The following is a 22,961-nucleotide window of genomic DNA, read 5'->3' as shown; positions in this document are numbered from 1 at the left end:
AGATCTTCTTCTGTGGTTCTGATGATTTAATGTCTGTTTTTTCTTCCAGAACATTTTAGGCTGTTTGGTTTCATGATTCTTGTTTATTTCGGTTCTGTTGCCATCAGGTGATGATGGCGTCCAGCTGTCTGTCCATAGTTCATCCATCAGGGTTCTGGTTCAGTGATGCTAACACTGGCTATGCTAACATAAGTTATGCTAACACTGGCTATGCTAACACTAGCTATGCTAACATGAGTTATGCTAACACTAGCTATGCTAACATGAGTTTATGCTAACACTAGCTATGCTAACATGAGTTATGCTAACACTAGCTATGCTAACATGAGTTATGCTAACACTGCTCAGGTTGTCATGGCAACACATTGGACCAAAATGCCTCATCCTTTCAGTCTGTATATGTATTTAATACCAGAACTCTCTGGATGGTTTTTATCAAAATGTTCTTTATTATCTAGTTTTATTTTCATCTCCAGGTTTCGTTTCATTGCAGCTTCATGAACTTTTATTATTTTTATATTCTGGATGTTTTCTGTTCAGATTTCAGTAAAACTTTAATGTTTTAAACAGAACAAAGTTCACAGCAACATGAGACTAAAACTCATTTCATTGGATGATTCAGATGTTTATTCATTTATGTGCAAAACGTCTGAATGAAGCTTCATGAATATTTAATCTGCTTAGTTTTTATTGAACCTGTTGATCCTCAGAGACACTAAAGACTGAAAGATGGAGGAAATGGAGGTCAAGAGGTCACATGATCCAGACTGAGAGGTCAACACTGTATGTCTGTGTGTGTTATCTATCAGTGTGTGTATCAGTGTGTGTAGGTGTGTGTGTGTGTATCAGTGTGTGTATCAGTGTGTGTAGGTGTGTGTGTGTGTATCTATCAGTGTGTGTGTGTGTATCAGTGTGTGTAGGTGTGTGTGTGCCGGATGCTCCACACGTCTCCGTTCAGAGCGTTCGCCGCCCCCTGCAGGGTCCAGGTGAACAGAGCCAGCTGCCGTCTGAAGCGGTTCTCGTTGAAGTGTCCGGGGTCAGAGGTCAGCAGGGTCAGATGCTCGGTGAGCGCGCTCAGAGTGTGGTTGCCCCGCCCATGGATCACATGACGAAACGGCGTCTCCATGGCCGACACGTACTGAGACAGGAAGTAGTACTCCACCTGGAGGCAGAGGGGAAAGGTCAGAGGTCATACATCTGTTGTGATGAACTGCTGATAAACATGATGATGCTGATGTCATCATGCTGATGTCATCATGCTGAGTCGTCTGGGTAACGACTGATGCTGAGATTTCAGGTCTCATGATCACAATGAATTTCAGCCTTTAATCAGATCTGATTGATTTTGCTGCTGATGGAGCCTCAGATTCACCCAGAAACCTAACCCTGACCCCTGACCCCTAACCTTTACCCTAAACCTAACGCATTAATTTCTGTTGATCAGTATCACGATGCCTAAAGTCTGAGTCCTGGACGGTCGATCAATCGTTCTAATAGAGAGAAAGATAATCAATATTTTCATGTTTTGAAGGTCGTTGATCACAAGGAGTTAATTTTTTTAAAATGACCAAAAAAAGATTAAAGTGGATCAAATATCTGCACTAAAAACAGGAAGAGAAGAAACTAACAAAACTAGTTTGTAGATACTTTCTAATAGATAATGATCCATTGTTTAAATTGTATTTCCAGATATTTTATTAGATAATTACATAGAAAGACAAGAGTTCATATGTAAAATATTATTTTTATTCTCTAACGTTGCTTCAGCTGCACCTCCTAGAGCAGCCAAGGTGTTGAGGGGATCCGTTTTGGTGGTCTCAGGATTGCATCTCTGCTTTTTGCGGATGATGTGGTCCTATTGGCTTCATCAGGTCATGATCTGCAGCTCTCACTGGAGCGGTTCACAGCCGAGTGTGAAGCGGCCGGGATGAGGATCAGGGCCTCCAAGTCTGAGACTATGGTCTTGAGGAAAAGGTAGAGTGCCTTCTCTGGGTCGAGGGAGATGTCCTGCCTCAAGTGGAGGAGTTCAAGTATCTCAGGATCTTGTTCACGAATGAGGGAAGAAGGGAGTGGGAGATCGACAGGCTGATTGGTACAACGTCTGTAATGAAGCGGTGCTGTACCGGTCCATCATGGTGAAGAGAGAGCTGAGTCAAAAAGCGAAGCTCTTGATTTACCGGTCGATCTACGTTCCTACTCTCATCTATGGTCATGAGCTTTGGGTCATGACTAAAAGAACGAGATCGCGGATACAAGCGGCTGAAATGAGTTTCCTCTAAGGCACAAACAAACTCAGCAGCTGCTCAGGATCCCAAAGCCACTGAGGGCCCAGAGTGGAGCTGATTATTTTATTTAGTAATAATTTCTGTGATTATAATAACAACAATACACAATTTCATCATTCAGTGATTTGTTTTTACAATAATATAAATTTGATAATGTATGTAGAAATGCAGTTACAATCATCTCATCATCATCATCACATCATTGATAAAAAAATAAATAAATAAATTGCTCTTGGTTCCCCTGGTGGCCGCAGTAGGTACTGCATGCCTTGCTGGTATCATTAGCTGCAGCCAAACGACCAAAGGTCAGAGGTTAAGTTAGCAAAACTAAAAAAGGATTTATCCTTCAGGGAGGAAGAACAGAAAGAGCCAAGATAAGATTTGTTTAATAAGCCTTTATAATGTTATATAATGTATATAATATAATGTAATAGATTCGTGAAGATGCTAACAGAAATGACCTTGACGACCCGGACCGGTCCAGTCACTGAACCAGACCCGTCCAGTCACTGAACCAGACCCGTCCAGTTCTACAACATTTAAGCTGCATCTTTTAAACGTTAATGAGTTGATTCTCCTGGTGGATCTGAATATTTCTGAGCTATTTTGGCTCAAACTGTTTGATATGAATAATTAAAACTCATCATGTCTGATTTTGTCCAGCTGAATGTTGAGACGTCAGGCTGCAGCTGCTGCAGCCTGACGTCTCAACAGCAAACATTTGCTGTTTGCTGCTGAGAAAATCATTTGGAGGCTCAGAACCGACCCAGTACCAGAACCGACCCGGTACCGGTCCACATTCCAGGGCAGAAAGACTCTCCTGATATAAATGACATTTTAGCTATTGGAGCTGAAGAGAAATGAATTGAATGTGTTTCTGCAGCGATTGCAGTTTTCTGGCCGATTCCTGGTTCCGACCTTTGACCTGCTGATTTTGGCTCATATGAATTTATTGAGTCTGAAAAGTTTCTGAATGTAGCTGCAAAGTCTCTGAGTTGCTAACAGTGAATATTAGCTCTAAATGTTGAGACTGGCCTGGTCTGTCAGTCCAACTGTCTCTGCAGAAGGACAGAGATGATGGACATCATGATGGACATCAGATCAGCTTCAGATCAGCTTCACATGTCAGGATCTGCCGAACACGATGCCCCAAAATGAAGGAAATCGGCTCCCAGAAATCAACGGGTCCATAAATCAGATGGTCAATAAATATATCTCATTATCCATGTAATAAGTTTCAGACTGTTGATTGCAACACGTCCACATTATTAGCATAAGTAGACATTTAGCTTTGGGCTTCATGGAGGCTTGGACTGTATCTGCTGCAATAAGTCCATGGAAAACCAGATGCAGCTGAAATGCAGTTACAAACAACAAGATTCAGGTGAAGCTATGAAAACTGAGGAGGATCTATTGAGTTCCCACATCATCATCATTATCATCATCACCTCCAGCAGTTCATTTAACAAACTGAATCAGGAATAAATCAACATCATCACTCGGAGCATCACTTCTCAGGTTTACACCACATATTCAGTCTCATGCTGAGAAAGCAGCAAACTGAACCAGAACTATATTAAAATGCTCTCATGAGCTAAAACTCAGGCTTACATCACTTCCTAACCGATACTACAAAATAAAATACAGAAAATACAAAAATGTCACCAGTGACATTAACAAACAGAAATGTTTCCCAGTTGGAGACCTGAGAGCTGATTGGACGGTTATAGCGTCCGCCATGTTGAAAGAGGCTAATCTGCTAGCAAGCTAATAGAAATTAATGGACAGAAGTTCATAAAGTGCCGATCTGTGAAGGATTTTAAGTTAATAAATGTCACAATCGCTCACTATCACTATAACTATTAGATATATTAATGAAAAAAATAAAAAACTAAGGGTTAGGGTTATACCCTAGTACCCTAATACTTCAAACTGAGATATTTCACTTAAAATACACAAAATGTGAAAGTCAACAGAGTTTAGTTCATTATAAATGTATTTATATTATAATGGCAACAGAGAGACAGACCGGGGTTCAGTCTGCTGGTTGAACTGGGACCAGTTTGAGACGTCTGGTTAGCCACAGGCTAAAGCTAATGATGATCTAACAATAGAAATACATCCCTGATTCATTCATATTCAGAGAACAATATCTTCACCATATTGGGGCGACTTGGCATCTAAAGACATTGAGGAGATAAACTGTGAAACAAAAGAAAAATCTCTGCAGCTCTGATCTCTATTAACTGATATTATGCAGAGTTATGAATCCTGTCACTGGAGCATCGCTCTAAACTCATATTGATGAGGAAACGGACTGAAACTTTTAAAAATATTTGTAACATTATTATGTTTCTTAACCATGTAAGCCCTAAAACGGGTTTATTTAGCAGATTAATTGAAATAAATACAGTTTTTCAGTGTCTGATGAAAATGTTCTCTGATGGTTTGAAATTCCCAGATTTTTCTTTTAACACCATAAAAGCTTCAAGCTACAAAACAGAGGCTCGTTATGTAAAACATTTTATATCATCCTTAAACTTCTAGTCTACTAATGGTGGGAGATGCAATTTAATTTCTGAGCTTGATAATATTTGCATCTCCTGTCTATTGTCCTGTTGATATAAAACTTATTGCAGTAGCTTAGAGAACAAGAGTCATTATAAAAGGTGAAATCCCTCTAAACTTTTCATGTCTCCAAGTTATGCATATTAATTTCTGAGCATTTTAAAGCAGTATGAATTTTGAGCCTGATAATATTTGTGTAACTGGATCCGATTTGCGTTGTGCTGGTTTTAAATGATCAGGCCGTGATGAATTATAACAGAAGAGCAATTCAACCAGCTTACATTTTCCCAAATTATTCTCCTTCTGGTATGAAACAATACCAGAAGCTCAGAGATCAGGAATGATTGTGTAGAAAAGTGAAATCTTTCCAAACTCTTTATAATAATTTAATGCATTTGTTGTGCATATTTTGGCACAGGAAATTATGGGCTGCCAATATTTTCATGCCCTGTTTTATAAATGAATGATGTCACAACAAAGACAGCAATAAGTGGAACCATCATCAATGTGTCAAGAACCTCCAGCAGAGACAGATTGAACTACTAAAGAGTTAATCTGAGTAAAGTGGGTCTTATGAATATTTCTCACTGTGTTGTGAAATAATGAATGAATGAATGAGAACAAATAATCCACTAACAGGTGAGGAAGGTCCAGCAGTCGCCTCCAAATGATCCTTGTTAGAAAATGCATGTCCTGCAGTTTGAAGATTATGGATCATAATGTTTATATAATGATTATAATGTGTTATTAAATATTGTAGACAATGATATAAATCCTCTGAGCTACTAGAGTCTAGAGTGACTTTCATGTCAGTACGACACTTTGAGCTGATTATAGGTTTTCTCATTAGAAACTCCTTCATTATTAAAACAACACAACATTAAAAAAGTTAGTTTAGCTAAGAAAATGACCAGAGTTGTTAACAATGTTGTTACAAAGAGAATATTTCTCTGTTATTTATAAGTTTGTTTCAGCACTAAATATTCAGAACTGAACACAAAGTCAAGATATTCTGCTCCTAAATTTAACTTGTTATTATCATCTTTAATGTTACCAGTGAAAGTTAAAAGCAGAGGCTCCACTTTGTCCTGTAAAACTGTTTAAACTGCCACTATCAAGATGGCGGCGACTGAAGCAGGACTCAGTTTATATTGGAGCCAGACGTGTATTTCTGGTGTTTGGTCACTAGATGGGGCTGTGGCTCCAGAGTCATTGTTAACATTGTTGCTGTGAATCATGAATAAATGGATTTGTTCATAAATGATTCATCTGACTGGAACAAAGTTTGAATTTGGACAAGAAGAAAATCTTTGGGATCAACTTTATATACGATCAACAGGAAGAACATGAATCACTCAGAACTCATAACAATGGAGCAACGGAGCAACGTTTAACTAGTGCAACTAGTGCAACTAGTGGAGCATTAAAGTGGCTGATATAGAAAACATATTCATGCCTGTTGTCCAATCAGCGAGACATGTCTCACACTGAGACATGTCTCTTCTGTTTTGTTTTTGTAAGTTGTTGAAGTGGGAGAAGAACCTGCAGAAAACAGGAAGGGGCGGGGCTACTGTCAGACTCAGACCTTATATGGAAATGGGACCATTGCTCTCCGGAAGTGTAGGGGGCGCTGTTTCCTATATTATCATATTTTCTTTTGATATGTGTGATATTTTCCACCTTTAGGAAGGATTTTCTCTCTCAGCTGTTGAGACTCTAACTGTGTCTCCTTGCTGCCGGTACCTTCATGATCCTGGTGTTGTAGAACCGGGCCGTGTTCGGTCGTGCAGGTCGCTGTAGTCGACGGCTCTCTGCAGAGTCTCTGCTGCCCGACTGTAATCTCCTCTGGCGCTGAAGAGCCACTGAGGAGAGACGCCTCTGGACTGAGAGACAGACGGACAGGGGGACAGAGGGACAGAGAGACAGAGACAGAGGGACAGAGAGATGGAGGGACAGTGTAGGAGCTTTTTCTCAATTTTCAGTTCAATTTTACAATTTAGACTTTACCTCAAATGATTTAGTTCATTTTTATTTGCTTATTTTCTAGTTGATTTATAATTAGAATGTTTATGTAATTTTAAATACGTTCCTTGGTTAATAATTCACTAAATGAGTTAATTAATTTCAGTTTGGATGTGTTTCATAGTATAGATATGTAGGTTTAGTTAAGTCTTCAGGTTTTTCCTGTCACTAGAGAGAGAACAGTAACAACTGTAACTTGTTAACTTGTTTCTGTATCTGGAAAATGGAATAAAACAAACAAAGAGACACATTTTGACCTTTTTGACCCTTTGTTGGACCAACACAGTGCTCTATAGTGACTATTGGAGTTTATTTCATTTTGCTTTCATCACTTTGAAATTTTGATAGATTAATTTTATTACAAAGTCCAAATTTACATACAAAAGAAAACAAAAATGACTTGAGATTTTTGATTTTGGGAATTTTAGTTTTGGACAAATAGCCAATACAGACACAACCTGTCCTCTACCTGTCCATCTAAAGGACACCATCGTCCTCCTGTTTCTACCTGCAGCTCAGCTGAGTGCTTGTTGAGGTGAGCGCTGAACTGCAGCACCGTCTGAGCGTAGGAAGTGATGCGTAGCGGCAGGATGTGGTCATGGACCAATCGCAGCACCATCCCCCACCAGCTCCGCCAGGCTCCGCCCAGTGACCCCCAGACGACCCCCCAGCACCTCCTGGAGGCGAGGGACGGTGTCCAGCGGCGTGTTGAGGAACGGATAGGCTCTGTCCTGGAGGACGAGACGACAGAGCAGGACAGGTATGTAGACAGGTTCTAGTGGCTCTAGCTCTATGCTTCAGTGACCTGGCAGCCATTATGGTTCTGATGGACCAGAACCGGGCTGTTCTGGGTCCAACCGGTTACTGGACTTTACCTCAGTGAACCTCAGCTCCATGGCAGGAACTCCAGCAAATGCAGTGAAGCTGTAGGCGCCGCTGTTCAGGTAGAGCGGTTTGATGCTGAGGAGAGACGCAGCAGTTAGCCTCTAGCTAGCCTGGAGCTAGCCTGTCGGCCATCTTGTCTAGAGGACTAGAGCTCTGATTGGTTCCTCACATCCTCCAGCTGCCTCCGTCTCTCTCCGCCTGGCTGTAGATGGTCTGACCTGCATGTTTGGGATGCTCCACCTGCAGAGACCCAGGAACAGGAGACACCTGCTGGCTGGATGTGGAACTGCATGCTAGAGTATCTATAGATCAGAGGTGATCAAGTCCTGTAACTATTGATTAGCTGCATCTCTGCTGCAAATCAATCAAACACCTGAATCCCCTCAGCAGAACGAGCTCAGCTGGTAACAAGATGATCATTTGGTTCAGGAACATGCAGAGGGGGGAGGAAGGGGGCTTGAGCCCCTGAACCTCTAAAGGTCTCTGCACGGCCCTGATTGGGTCCAACTTTCAGGGACAAACAGGAAGTGACAGGAGAACTTAGTGCAGGTGAAACTCCTGCACTAAGTTATAATCCCAACATCGTCTGCAGGGAGGAGATGATGTTGAATGATTCTGAATTATAATAATGAATCAAAATAACATTTGTGATCTGAAAAGATCAAGAACTGAAGGAGTCCAGGTACAGATCTCTGTGGATCCCTGTGGATCCTTGTTTCTCGTCTGTAAACTTTTACTGCCTGGTTCACATGGTGAGAGTTTTATGCTTTTTCTCTTTCTGAGGATCTTAAGGATGATTATTGATTATAGATCAGATATCATTGTGTGATGATAATTCAGCTGAATGGAAGAAAACAGAGAGGAATCTACATGTTGATGAAACGGCGGCCATGACAGTCAGAGATTCTGGATCTTTAAATAATCTCATCGTTTCTCATCAGTTTGTTTTTTTCTGAGTTAAAGTTTGAGATTCACTGTCAGGTGAGTTTGAACCAAACACTGTAAAACCAAACCTGTTAGAACCAAAATCATTTATCGTCACGTTTCTGGTTTTTAATCTCTGCAGTTTGAAACGTTTCCTCACCTGTCTGATGGCGGCGTCCAGCAGGTCGACCAGCAGAGGACTGGTGGAGGCCGACAGGTGATCATCACCTGGTGAACAACACATCCTGTTAGCTCTGATTGGCTAAGAGGAACATGAAGCGCTCTGATTGGCTGAGAGCAGCACCAAGCCCTCTGATTGGCTCAGTTACCCATGATAGCCTGATCCAGACTGAAGTAGGCCACGACCTTCAGTGCAGCATGGACAGGTAACCCTGGGGGTCAAAGGTCACAGTCAGACAGAGTTCAGGTCAGCAACAGGCAGAAAGGGATTCTGGGAAAAACCTCGAGCCATTCCGTCGCTCCGACGTTCCCAAAGTCTCCGGCGTCCCAGCTGACGAAGAGGAGACTGCGGCGCGGACTGAAACCTGGAAGAACAGGAAGTTCACCTGGAAGTCCAAACAGGAAGTCCAAACAGGAAGTTCACCTGTCCAGGTGAGCCAGAAACAGGAAGTCCAGGTGAGTCTTACCGTTCTTCACCATGGAGGTGAAGGTTCTGGCCAGCTCCAGCAGGACGGCGGTTCCGACTCCAGACTTCACGGCTCCTGGACCCAGAGAGTCCGCTGGGCTCCCAGTATGACGTACTGGTCTGGGGTCAGAGGTCACTGGTTTACACCTGGGGGCGTCACCTGGCGGTGTGATGATGTCATACCTGGCTCTCGGCCCTCCAGGGAAGAGAAGATGTTGTTGAGCAGAACCGGAGTCATCAGGTTCTGGACCGACAGCCGGACTCTCCGACCAGAACCGAAGTCTGGACCGAGAACGCAGCGGACGTACGGCAGCCGCCCTCTCCAAGATGGCGGACAGGGAGGACCCGACAGCTGGCTGAGGGGGAGAGGAGGGCAGACAGGTAGCAGCTGATCACCTGAGGGGGCGGGGCCTTAATGAGGAGGCGTGTCCTACCTGAGCAGCTTGGCAGCTACAGTAGCGGTGATTGGCAGCGCCGGGATCAGCGGGAGGCCGGAAGACGGGATGGGAGGGAACCGGGAGAGATTGAAGGACGGGAAGCCGGGAGTGAAGGGGTCACCTGACCCCAGGTGCACCTGCAGGGAGAGGAGCTGATTGGTCAGCAGCTCAGGAGAGTCTCAGGTGTCTCTCTCTTACATGTTCAGACACGGCGGTGTGAGCGTTCAGTCCGAGGCGCCGGGGATCCTGCGGCAGGTCGGCGGGGTCAGGGTAGATCAGAGCTCCGCCTCCTCCGTTCCTCTCGGCCAATCGGACCTTCTCAGCGAAGCTGACTCCGCCCCCGACCCGCATCACCACCAGGTGACCGACCACCGACACGCCGACACTCCTCAGCCAGTTGAAATCCTCTGGACGGCCGTAGTGGGCGTAGACCACGCCCCCCTGTGGACAGACAGGTGAGTGGGACTGTGGTTACCATGGAAACCATCACTTCCTGTGCTCCTACCGTGTAATTTCCTGTGGCGCTGTACGGACAGTAATCAGACGGGTTCAGAGGAATCTGTTCAGAAACCAGACCTGCAGAATCCACCAGGTGGAGGGAACTGGTGACGGACCTGCAGAGTTAGGCACCAGGATTAAACCCAAGAAGAAGAAAATGTCCTGAGTCAGCAGATCCTCCACTGATCTCAGAACACCGGACTTTTAAATTATTAAATTTTTACCATTTAAAGTTTTACTTCAATTGATACCAATTTGAAGTTTGTGAAATTAAGATTCTTAAATCATATTTTATAAATAAGTTTAATGAAAGTTTCTGTTAAATATTTAGCTTCAGTTAGTTACAGGAGATAATTAGATGACAGTTTTAATACAATATTTAAAATGTTTCGATTCTAATTGTATAAAATATAAAGCTAATATTTTATTAATCAAAATGTTTCTGTAAAGTTTTTTTCTTTTATTATATGAAGATGTAATTTAATTTTACTGCAGTTTAATTTGTAAAAATTGTTGAGGTAAACTTATTGATTTAATTCAGATTTTATTAAAATAGAATAAATGTCTATTTTCTTATTTCTAACTTCATTTGCATATTAAAAATTTATTATTTATCATATTTTATCATTTTTTAGAAAACAGCAAAGTAACAGGAAATGTTTGTGAATTATCTGCTGCTTCTCCTCATCTGGTTCTGGTTCTGATACAGAGCCAGAACCAGAACCAGAGTGGTTGCTATGGCGACAGCAGGTCTTTAATGTGGTTCAATGATTTATAAGAGACTAAAGGTACACCATGTCATCAAACTCATTTTGACAGGTGCCACGCCCCTTTTACAGGAAGTCCCGCCTTACATTTACTAGGTTTTTTTTCTCACAATCTTTGACCTCTACCCCCCCCCCCGCCCTCACCGCCCTCATTCCCCCCCCCAACACACACACACACACACACACACCTTCCCCCTCCCTCCCTTCCAGATGTCAGGATGTACCCCTCCTTAAATGAACATTTCTTAGACATCTATTATTCTTTGTTTTCTTGAAAACTCCTATTGACTTCTTTTTAAGAGTAATACCAATACAACAACAGTTATTTAATCAAGAAAAATGTATATAATTATATACTATGCCTACTGAAGTTTAAAAAGATCTGGAATGGAGATGTTACTTCTGATTCTGTGCCTGGCCTACGACTGGGGTCTGAGCTGGGGGCTTGATCAATATAGGTACGGTCTATGGGTGCGGGGCCTGTGGGAGAAAACCCTTTGGGGTCGTTCTCAGCCACATCTGGTTTTTCTGTTTTCTGTCTGTTTATTTTTTAAGACAGAAGAAATGTTTTTAGAAAACACCCCCGCTCTCCTCCTGTCATACAATATTAAAACAGGCTTCTGATTTTTACAAGTAAAGCTCCCCAGCTGCACCGCAGGGGGTCAATGCAGAGGGGGAGTGCTAATTGCCTTGTTGTGTGTCTGGGGCAGTCGTGAGGGCAAAAAAAAAAGCCCCTGCCCCCTGCAAATACATACGTCTAAAGAAAACCTGCTATTTAACTACATTATTTATGGTAGTGACTACAAGTTTGTGATTTCTTTCATGCTTTCTCCAAAATAGTAAACGCCGGTTTAAACACATTTGAAACTCATAGATTTTTCTGTAACACTCACTAGTGTGATACATTTCAGTAAATGTTTCTCATTTGTACATGTACTTCTTAAGAATATGTGACTGTTTGTAAGCAGGCCAACGGGAGGTTATTCAAATTAGACTTTTAACTTTCCTTGGTTAAAGAATTTGTCCAGAATTTTCCAAAATTTATCCTCCCATCATTGTAAATGCTACTTTGGTTCCATTTTTTTCCTGCTGCTGAATCAACACTGATCTTCCCAGAGCTTCATGCTTTCTCCAAAATAGTAAACGCCGGTATAAACACATTTGAAACTCATACATTTTTCTCTGTAACACTCGCTAGTGTGAAACATGTCAGTAAGAGTTTCTCATTTGTAAATTTATTTCTTAAGAATATGTGACACTTATTAAACAGACCTTACTGAGACTACTCATATTTAAGTTTTAGCTTTCCCTAGAGTTGAAAGTTTTTTTTCTCTCTTTCTTTCTTTATTTTTTTAACACTGCACAACTACGCTCCGACATGGTAAATTATTTTGTTACCTTTATCATTATCCACTACTTTTGTCTCTAACTTATATGCTGTATGTTTCTCGGCCCAAATGATGCTTTTTTCCTCCATCCATCATTTTACACACTTGAGTGTGTTCAGTAACAAAATATAGTTGTTGAATTTTCCGTTACTGAAGCTTATAAATGATCAATGTAAACTTTCAGTCTGTATTCAGATAGTGAATACAATTTCTATTATCTAGATTGGATGTTTTAATGCATGCACTTGGATTTCTATCGATTTATTGAATAATAGTCTGCGTAAATATTTATCAAACTGAATGGCCATTCAGGTTTCATATAATTTTTTTAGTTTGGTTTTTGTTGCACAACTTCAAATATATGCTGGCTATCAACCAACCATTCAATCAGTGATTTTTTTTTCTTTTTTTTAAAATAACCCCTCTCACATCTTCTGACAACTAGCCCCAAGTTATAATAACATTAACTAAGTTTTGCTAATGGTGCACTTTACCTAAAAACAAATACTAAAAAAATAAAACATACTCACTACACAGCCCTTCTCCCAGAGCTGGTCACAACATGGTGATTGGTTTTATTACTGTTAAAATTATCTACAGCTTTTGTTCCTTGCTTCTCATGATGCTATCTGTTCACTAATGTTCACTAATGTTCACCTCTTGTAAATGATAAGCTTATTAACGAACAATATGAACCATCAGCATGCGTTAAAGAAGATCATATCAGTCAGATGAAGTAAAAATATCATGATACTCAAAGCAATCAAAAATATATTGATCTGAAAGGTAATTTCTCCTTTTCAGGGAGCTTAGACTGAATGAAAGGAATTATTGAAATATACGACAAAATATTTAATTTGCAGAATTCCGATAATAGAACTTCAACTATGAATTGAAAGATTACATTGTATTTATTAACTGAAGATCACTTAATAAATCAGCTGTTAATTAGTCATCATACTATGTAAATGACTAACAAATTTGAACAAACAAGAAACTTGACTACCTCAAGGGATTTCTCACATTGGAGAATCAACTGTCTGATTTTCTTTAGCCCACTAAATTTAACCTTACCAAAGCTCTACAGTAAAGCAAACGGGTACTTAGTTTGAAGCCTGAATCAGATGCCTTCAGACCTTCTGCTGAACCTGGACTTTGGCCGCTCTCAGTGTAAAATAAAACATCAGACTTTTTAAAAAAAAGTCCAAGTGAACATCACTTAATTATCATCAACTAGTTGTTTATACTCATCTTAAACCATTGGCAGGAATCTTTGGATAAAACACACAAACAATTAAAAAAAAAGCTTTATCAGTTAATCTATTTAAATTGAGTCCACGCAACAACTAAAATAAAATAAAAAGTGAACTATCTGAAAGTAGTGAGGATGTTGTGTGCTAAATGTTTAATATTTTAACACGCCCAGCAGACACCACACCATTTCTGCTCAAGCAAACCACAAGGTTTTGAAAAGGACAACTATGTCAAAAAAAAAAAAAAAAAAAAAAAAAATGAGACCGTGTATCTTATTGTATGTAGCAAATATATTGCTGCTGGTGCTGCTGCTGCTGTAGGTAGAAAATAAAAGAAGTTTTTTTGCAGAGAATAATATTCTGGATGAGTTTAAGAACATTCTTTGCCAAAATTACACAGTGTAACTACACTTGTATTTTATATGTTGCAGTAATTGAATCTTTTGAGGCAATTGGTTTGCATAAATTTAAGTAAATCCAACCTATTTTCCTGCTCTACATACTTAGCTAGCAATTTGCCAGTTAGCTTCCCAGTCTGAATTTCTGTGCAACGTCTTTATTCAGTCAACTCTTCTATCCTGTACTCCAATTCTATTCCTGAACTCCGATATTCTACATCCATTTTGTGAATGTTTTGCTTGCTTGTTGATCTTCAGCATGCTCTGAAGGCAGTATCGGGTTTCTCTTACTTTAAACCGCCCAACTTGCACCTGATTGGCACTTTAGCCTTTTGATTCCCTCCCAGTGAGGCGGTGCTTCACAAAGCAAATTGATTGTCAATCTGTTGCTCTCTGCCTGGTGGTTGTTTCAGAAGATGAGGAAACATGGTGACTGAGGTTTACACCCAACTAGCCAGATTATGCAGCTTTTTTTTTTGTAGATAGCGGTCCTAAAACTACATACCTTTAAAATATGAACAAATACGTTCAATTCCTTAATTATTTGATTCATGGTGATACAAGTTTGGTCATTTGGAATGCAACTCAAGGACTGTGGCTTCTTAATGTAAGTATTTCTGCTACTGGACAAGAAACAAGGTTAAAAGATGACAGTTGTATTTACTGAGAGCAAGACTATGTCTAGTTATCAGGACAGACTGAGAGACCTGTAAAACTGCTGGATCCATATGACACAATTATGATCTTAATATGACAGAGGAGGGAACCGGTTATCTGCTCCAACAATGTATTAGCCTTCAAGGAAATCATTTTGGATGCAAAGAGCAGAAATATCTCAACATCAGATTATTATTATTGTTTTTACTCTTATATCAGTGATTTAAAACATTTTTTAAATTTTTGATATCATGCAGTACCATGCAGTACCATGCGGTACCATGCAGTACCATGTGGTCGACCGCAAAGTTGTGCGTGAATGTAAAAGTCAATTATTTTTGTCACCCAAAGAAAATTGTAATGTGTTTATTATGAGTAGGATTAACCGAGCTGAAGGGAAAGAGAAAAGGAGAAATAAATATTCAACGATACAGAATTGACTCAGCAAATATGAACCTAGGAAACTATTGAAACCTTCAAGAATTTTATGTGGCGTAAGATATTTAAGAAAATAATTCTGATTCCATACTCATGAATTTCTTTATCTGGTTGTTATCTCTAAAATACGTTTTTATGTTGAACCCCAGACATCTCACCTCTTTCCCACAGTTTTTTTACACTTTGTTCCACTACTTATAGTCAATGTTTTTAAAAAAAATAAAAAACCCAGTACAGAGTTTGAAGCGATGGAGGAAATTTACGTCAATATGGAACCTGTTGAACAAAGTGCATCTCATCCCACAGGTAAGAACAAAGTTACAGAGAAATATAGTATGTATTTAATTTAATTACATTTTGCTAAGGCTCAGGTTTCTGTTCAGGTTTCTGTTCAGGTTTCTGTTCAGGTAGCAGCAGCTCCAAAGAGAGGCTCTGCCTCGGTGTGGCCGTATCTTTGGGAATCCTGAACGTTTTCCTTTTGACCGAACTCATCGCCCTCAGTGTACACAATGAGTCTTGTTATAGTCATCTTAAAGATGTAAAATGAGTACGTTTTATGTTTCTGTTATAAAAAAAATGTCATTGATTCCTTTCTGAAATCGAACTGATGAATTAGCAAGGGTATAAAAAGAATAAAGCTTGGTGACTCAAAGTGATGCAGAGAGCTGAAACATTACACGATGTTACATGAGTTTGAATTATTTTCAGCAATGCTTGCATTTGCAGCATTTAGGGTAGAATGTCTCCTCTTTTTTTTTTTTCAAACGATTTTCTGTTCAGCGTTACCTCAGTTTAAATTCTACAGCAGATTTTACACCTGATTGGCACTTTTGCCAAAATCATGAAATTATTTTGTAAGTCTTAAGTGAAAATACGATGCAACTTGTTTTTGCAAACACGTTTGTTGATTTTATTTATTTATTTTGTTTCCAGCTCATGACATGACAGCAGATTTTTCTGACATCAGCAACATTCTGACTGAGCAGAACAGCAACAAGTTTCCCTCCGTGAACGCTAACTTCACTGATAACTTCACTGCTAACTTCACTGCTAACTTCACTGATAACTTCACTGCTAACTTCACTGCTAACTTCACTGATAACTTCACTGCTAACTTCACTGCTAACTTCACTGATAACTTCACTGCTAACTTCACTGCTAACTTCACTGATAACTTCACTGCTAACTTCACTGCTAACTTCACTGATAACTTCACTGCTAACTTCACTGCTAACTTCACTGATAACTTCACTGCTAACTTCACTGATAACTTCACTGATAACTTCACTGCTAACTTCACTGCTAACTTCACTGCTAACTTCACTGCTAACTTCACTGATAACTTCACTGCTAACTTCACTGCTAACTTCACTGCTAACTTCACTGCTAACTTCACTGCTAACTTCACTGCTAACTTCACTGATAACTTCACTGCTAACTTCACTGCTAACTTCACTGCTAACTTCACTGATAACTTCACTGATAACTTCACTGCTAACTTCACTGCTAACTTCACTGATAACTTCACTGCTAACTTCACTGCTAACTTCACTGCTAACTTCACTGCTAACTTCACTGATAACTTCACTGCTAACTTCACTGCACTGATAACTTCACTGAAACGGATCTTCCACGAGCTGAAAAGACTTTAAGGTTTGTCAAAACTTTTAAAAACTTTTCCCTTTTGAATTGTAGAGTATAACTACGTAATAACTTTCCTTTTTGGTCTAAACAAATATAATATAATATATCTAAATGAAGACTTTTATTAAAATTTATTAAGTACTCTATCATTTGTGTGCGCTAAAATCCTTCTGTTTTAGACTTTTTAGACTTTGTATACTGTAAATTATGTTGTACAAGATAGTGTGACTCATATCTTTTGCTTCGTAAATAAAAATTAAGATCGTAATTTTTGACAACTGCTTCTTAATATTGCAAGGGATGACCTTTACCAGCTCAGACACCAGGCAATGGTATATGGGAAAATGCACAGTAAATTTTGTAAAGTGTAAATTTTGATGTTACAAAGAAAAACACCAATCTCTGCTTTCATCAACCCCTAAAACATTGCTCATCATTTCTCTTCAGTTGTACAAATTGTAACCTTTCTTAATGTAATTCAGTTGATTTTAAAATGCAAATTTTACGATAGATAATCTAAAGACAGTTTACAAAAAAAAAACCAAAAGTAATTTTCCATTCTACTTATCAAACAGCGCAGCAATTTAAATGTATTATTTAAGTCAGTAAAAAACAAACAAAAGGTTCGGTCAAAAGGAAAACGTTCAGGATTCCCAAAGATACGGCCACACCGAGGCAGAGCCTCTCTTTGGAGCTGCTGCTACCTGAACAGAAACCTGAACAGAAACCTGAACAGAAACCTGAGCCTTAGCAAAATGTAATTAAATTAAATACATACTATATTTCTCTGTAACTTTGTTCTTACCTGTGGGATGAGATGCACTTTGTTCAACAGGTTCCATATTGACGTAAATTTCCTCCATCGCTTCAAAACTCTGTACTGGGTTTTTTTTTTTTTTTTTTTTTTTTTTTTTTTTTAACATTGACTATAAGTAGTGGAGCAAAATGAAAAACTGTGGGAAAGAGGTGAGATGTCTGGGGTTCAACATAAAAACGTATTTTAGAGATAACAGCCAGATAAAGAAATTAATGAGTATGGAATCAGGATTATTTTCTTAATATCTTACGCCACATAAAATTCTTGAAGGTTTCAATAATTTCCTAGGTTCATATTTGCTAACCCTAAACAAGGAACAAAAGCTGTAGATAATTTTAACGGTAAAAAAAAACAATCACCATGTTGTGACCAGCTCTGGGAGAAGGGCTGTGTAGTGAGTATGTTTTATTTTTTTAATATTTGTTTTTAGGTAAAGTGCACCATTAGCAAACTTAGTTAATGTTATTATAACTTGGGGCTAGTTGTCAGAAGATGTGAGAGGGGTTATTTAAAAAAAAAGAAAAAAAAATCACTGATTGAATGGTTGGTTGATAGCCAGCATATATTTGAAGTTGTGCAAAAAAAACCAAACTAAAAAAATTATATGAAACCTGAATGGCCATTCAGTTTGATAAATATTTACGCAGACTATTATTCAATAAATCGATAGAAATCCAAGTGCATGCATTAAAACATCCAATCTAAATATAATTGTATTCACTATCTGAATACAGACTGAAAGTTTACATTGATCATTTATAAGCTTCAGTAACGGAAAATTCAACAACTATATTTTGTTACTGAACACACTCAAGTGTATAAAATGATGGATGGAGGAAAAAAGCATCATTTGGGCCGAGAAACATACAGCATATAAGTTAGAGACAAAAGTAGTGGATAATGATAAAGGTAACAAAATAATTTACCATGTCGGAGCGTAGTTGTGCAGTGTTAAAAAAATAAAGAAAGAAAGAGAGAAAAAAAAAACTTTCAACTCTGGGGAAAGCTAAAACTTAAATATGTAGTCTCAGTAAGGTCTGTTTAATAAGTGTCACATATTCTTAAGAAATAAATTTACAAATGAGAAACTCTTACTGACATGTTTCACACTAGCGAGTGTTACAGAGAAAAATGTATGAGTTTCAAATGTGTTTATACCGGCGTTTACTATTTTGGAGAAAGCATGAAGCTCTGGGAAGATCAGTGTTGATTCAGCAGCAGGAAAAAAATGGAACCAAAGTAGCATTTACAATGATGGGAGGATAAATTTTGGAAAATTCTGGACAAATTCTTTAACCAAGGAAAGTTAAAAGTCTAATTTGAATAACCTCCCGTTGGCCTGCTTACAAACAGTCACATATTCTTAAGAAGTACATGTACAAATGAGAAACATTTACTGAAATGTATCACACTAGTGAGTGTTACAGAAAAATCTATGAGTTTCAAATGTGTTTAAACCGGCGTTTACTATTTTGGAGAAAGCATGAAAGAAATCACAAACTTGTAGTCACTACCATAAATAATGTAGTTAAATAGCAGGTTTTCTTTAGACGTATGTATTTGCAGGGGGCAGGGGCTTTTTTTTTTTGCCCTCACGACTGCCCCAGACACACAACAAGGCAATTAGCACTCCCCCTCTGCATTGACCCCCTGCGGTGCAGCTGGGGAGCTTTACTTGTAAAAAATCAGAAGCCTGTTTTAATATTGTATGACAGGAGGAGAGCGGGGGTGTTTTCTAAAAACATTTCTTCTGTCTTAAAAAAATAAACAGACAGAAAACAGAAAAACCAGATGTGGCTGAGAACGACCCCCAAAGGGTTTTCTCCCACAGGCCCCGCACCCATAGACCGTACCTATATTGATCAAGCCCCCAGCTCAGACCCCAGTCGTAGGCCAGGCACAGAATCAGAAGTAACATCTCCATTCCAGATCTTTTTAAACTTCAGTAGGCATAGTATATAATTATATACATTTTTCTTGATTAAATAACTGTTGTTGTATTGGTATTACTCTTAAAAAGAAGTCAATAGGAGTTTTCAAGAAAACAAAGAATAATAGATGTCTAAGAAATGTTCATTTAAGGAGAGGTACATCCTGACATCTGGAAGGGAGGGAGGGGGAAGGTGTGCGTGTGTGTGTGTGTTGGGGGGGGGGAATGAGGGCGGTGAGGGCGGGGGGGGGGGTAGAGGGCAAAGATTGTGAGAAAAAAAACCTAGTAAATGTAAGGCGGGACTTCCTGTAAAAGGGGCGTGGCACCTGTCAAAATGAGTTTGATGACATGGTGTACCTTTAGTCTCTTTTATAAACTAAAATGATTTAAAGTTTATTTTTGATTCATTTCCATATTTCTCTCATACCTGCAGAGTTTCATGTTCTCTATAGTTCAACCTGCTGCTTTGATCTTACATTCATAAACTTTTTTTCTGGATCATGGAAAATTATACTGAGGTCATGGAGAATCCTGGGAAAGTCCTAGAATGTTTTTATAAATACCAGAACCTCAGTGATCCATCTAGATCAGGGGTGGGCACTCCAGGTCCTCAAGATTCTCCTGCAACTTTTACATGTATCTCTACTTCAACAGACCTGAGTCAAATAATGAGGTGATTAGCAGAACTCTGCAGAACTTGACTGCATTTAGGAGGTGAGTCAGGTGTTGGATTCAGGTGTTGGATCAGGGAGACAAGCAAGAGTTGCAGGACACCGGCCCTCGAAGACCAGGAGTGCCCACCCCTGGTTTAGAGTCTGATGGCCACTGTACCGGATCCAGAGGACCGGTTCTGTTGTTGTAAAAACTTTAAACTGGTGAATATTTTCTGTTCTGAATTTAGTTTCATGGAAACAGGGACCAGGAAGTTATTAATTTATTCTGGATGAGTTTCTACTGGATCGGACCGGTTCTGGTTTTAGACGTGTAAAAGGTTCTGTTTGTCCTTTTGGGTCCAGTTTCAGTCTCTAAGGGAACCTGAAACTCATCCTGTTGGTTCTGATTGGTTCTGATCCAGTTGTGACTCTCTGGTTCTGATCCAGCGGGTCATAAAGTTGAACCTGATGCAGGATCTGGATCAGTCCGGTTCTGTCTCACCTGTCTGGTACCTGCAGCGTAGCGAACAGCGACTCGGTCCAGGTCCGATCCATCTGCAGCTTCCTGAACCGAGCCAGAACCTCTGAGGCCAGAACCGTTCCCTCTGAGGATCCGGGAGGATGATCGGTTCTGCTGACCCGGCTGCAGCAGAGACAGCCAATCAGAGGGCAGGAAGTACTGGTTACCATGGTAACGGCGTCTACCTGACGGTGCTGAGCAGATCTTCATCCTGCAGCATCTTCCTCATCATCGCCCTCAGCTCCCCCAGGTAAAGCTCCGCCCCTCCGTCTGCAGGTCTGTTGGCCCCGCCCCCAGGCTGCTGTAGCCCCGCCTCCTGGGAGCAGAGGCCCCGCCCCCTGAGCACAGCGAGGGCCAATAGGAACGCTGGTAGAGGATGACATGTCAGTCACATGACCAGGTATTGATTTGATCAGGTGATCAATCTGATCTCACCTGCAGTGAAGGCCACGCCCCCACACACACCTAGCAACACACAGCTGCTCCTGTTACCATGGAGACGCCTCAGCAGCCACCCTCTGACGTCACCAACAGGCCCCGCCCCCTCCAGACTAAACTCCTCCCTCTGGGGCGGAGCTTCCTGTTCATCAGACTAGAGAGAGACATTACCATGGTTACAGGACAGAGGGGGCGGGGCTATGCAGGGAGTTACCTGAGTCAGGTGAGCCGTCAGAGTTCCCATGATGCACTGCAGGGAGGAGAACAGAACAGATGGTCCTGATCAGGTCCTTCATGGTTCACCTGCTGAACTGTCAGGTCAACCATGAATCTGTCTCAGTCTCCTGCTGGTTCTGTAGGTGGAGGCTCAGGCATGCTGTGGGTCGGATCTGAACCAGAACCTGCTGGTCTCCATCAGAAGAACCCGGTTCTGGTTCTGGTTCTGGTTCTGGTCCCTCCTGGTCCAATCTGTTCAGGTGGTTCTGATCCATCAGCTGATCATCTTTATGTCAGATCAATAATCATAGATTATCTGATATTCTGTCAGCAGGTCAAAGGTCATAATGTAACCTGTTCTACTAGAGAAACTGATATTGATTATTGATCAGGTATTGATCTGATAAAATCAAGTAGAACCTGCAGAGATCAGAACCTGATTCCATATCAATAGATCTATTATAAAAGTCTATAGATCATCAATCAGAGACAAACTGACCATCAGACTGAGACCTGGTTCTGGTTCTGGTTCTGGTAGAATTTTATAATATGTCCTCTGTTGGTCCAAAACGGTTCTGATCCAGTTCATCTCTGTGTCTACAGAACCACAGCAGAATCAGTCAACAGACTGTCAGGGTCCAGTCTGACCGGTTCTGGTTCTGGTCCAGATCTGAGCAGCAGTTTCTCCTCCTGACCAGCAGGGGGAAATGTTCTGAAACGTCTCAGTCGGTTCTTACCTTCAGATTGGACCCGGCTGCTCTGATCAGAACCAGAAGTGCTCTGATCGGGTCAGGCTGAGTTCTGCAGGGTGACCCGGTTCAGTCTGCTGTGATTGGCTGCTCAGAAGGTCAAAGGTCAGCAGAGAGTTTATCAGTTAACTTTATTAACAGATCAGTAAACAGAAGCTGAGCGGGTCCAGTCTGAGGTTCTGGAGTCTGAACAGGAACAGTTCTGATTGGACTGGAGAAACCTGGACCCGTTCTACAGAACCAGAACCAGAGGAAGAGTTCTGCTGAATCAGCTCTGTAATGGACCGGTTCTGGTCTGGTTCTGTTAGTTCTCATCAGGTTTTATTTCGGGTCACAGTTTAAGTTTCTGTTGAAAAGATGAACTAGAATCATCATCATATCAATAAATATTCACTGGTTTATCATTTTCTCTTTGTCTCCAGCAGCTGAGGGTCAAAGGTCATGTTTTCCATGATGATGTCATAGCATTAAATGAAATTCATGATTCAGGTTCAAATAACTAAATAATTAATAATTAATGATGTTTTAACAATTTAACTTCTACAAACTCTGTTAGACTCAGAGACAGAACCAGAACCTCCAGGCCTCATGTTGGACCTTCAGAACCAGCAGAACTTCCTGTTTGGATTCCTGTCTTGATCCGGTCAGGAGATCCAGTTGATCTGATTGATTCCTCTCTAGTTCAGCAGATGTTTCTGTCCTCTACCTGGTAACTGATGACATCATCACCAGCTGCTCTGTGATTGGCTGGTCTGAAGCTAAACCAGGTTAATTCTGATTGGTTCTCTGATCCAGCTCAGAGTGGGCGTGTCTCGTGTCACATGACCC

General features: G+C 40.4%; 1 pseudogene; it reads right to left on the bottom strand.

Annotated features, from left to right (window-relative positions):
• Positions 1–888: 888 nt before the first annotated feature.
• LOC129355251 (transferrin receptor protein 2-like) lies at positions 889–22,148 on the bottom strand (annotated as a pseudogene).
• Between the last annotated feature and the right edge of the window lie 813 nt (positions 22,149–22,961).

Source organism: Poeciliopsis prolifica, unplaced genomic scaffold (genome assembly GCF_027474105.1).
Source record: "Poeciliopsis prolifica strain line A6 unplaced genomic scaffold, Auburn_PproV2 SCAFFOLD128, whole genome shotgun sequence".
Classification (NCBI taxonomy): domain Eukaryota; kingdom Metazoa; phylum Chordata; class Actinopteri; order Cyprinodontiformes; family Poeciliidae; genus Poeciliopsis; species Poeciliopsis prolifica.
Note: the sequence above shows the minus strand (reverse complement) of the source record. Positions and strands in the feature narration are given on the sequence as shown.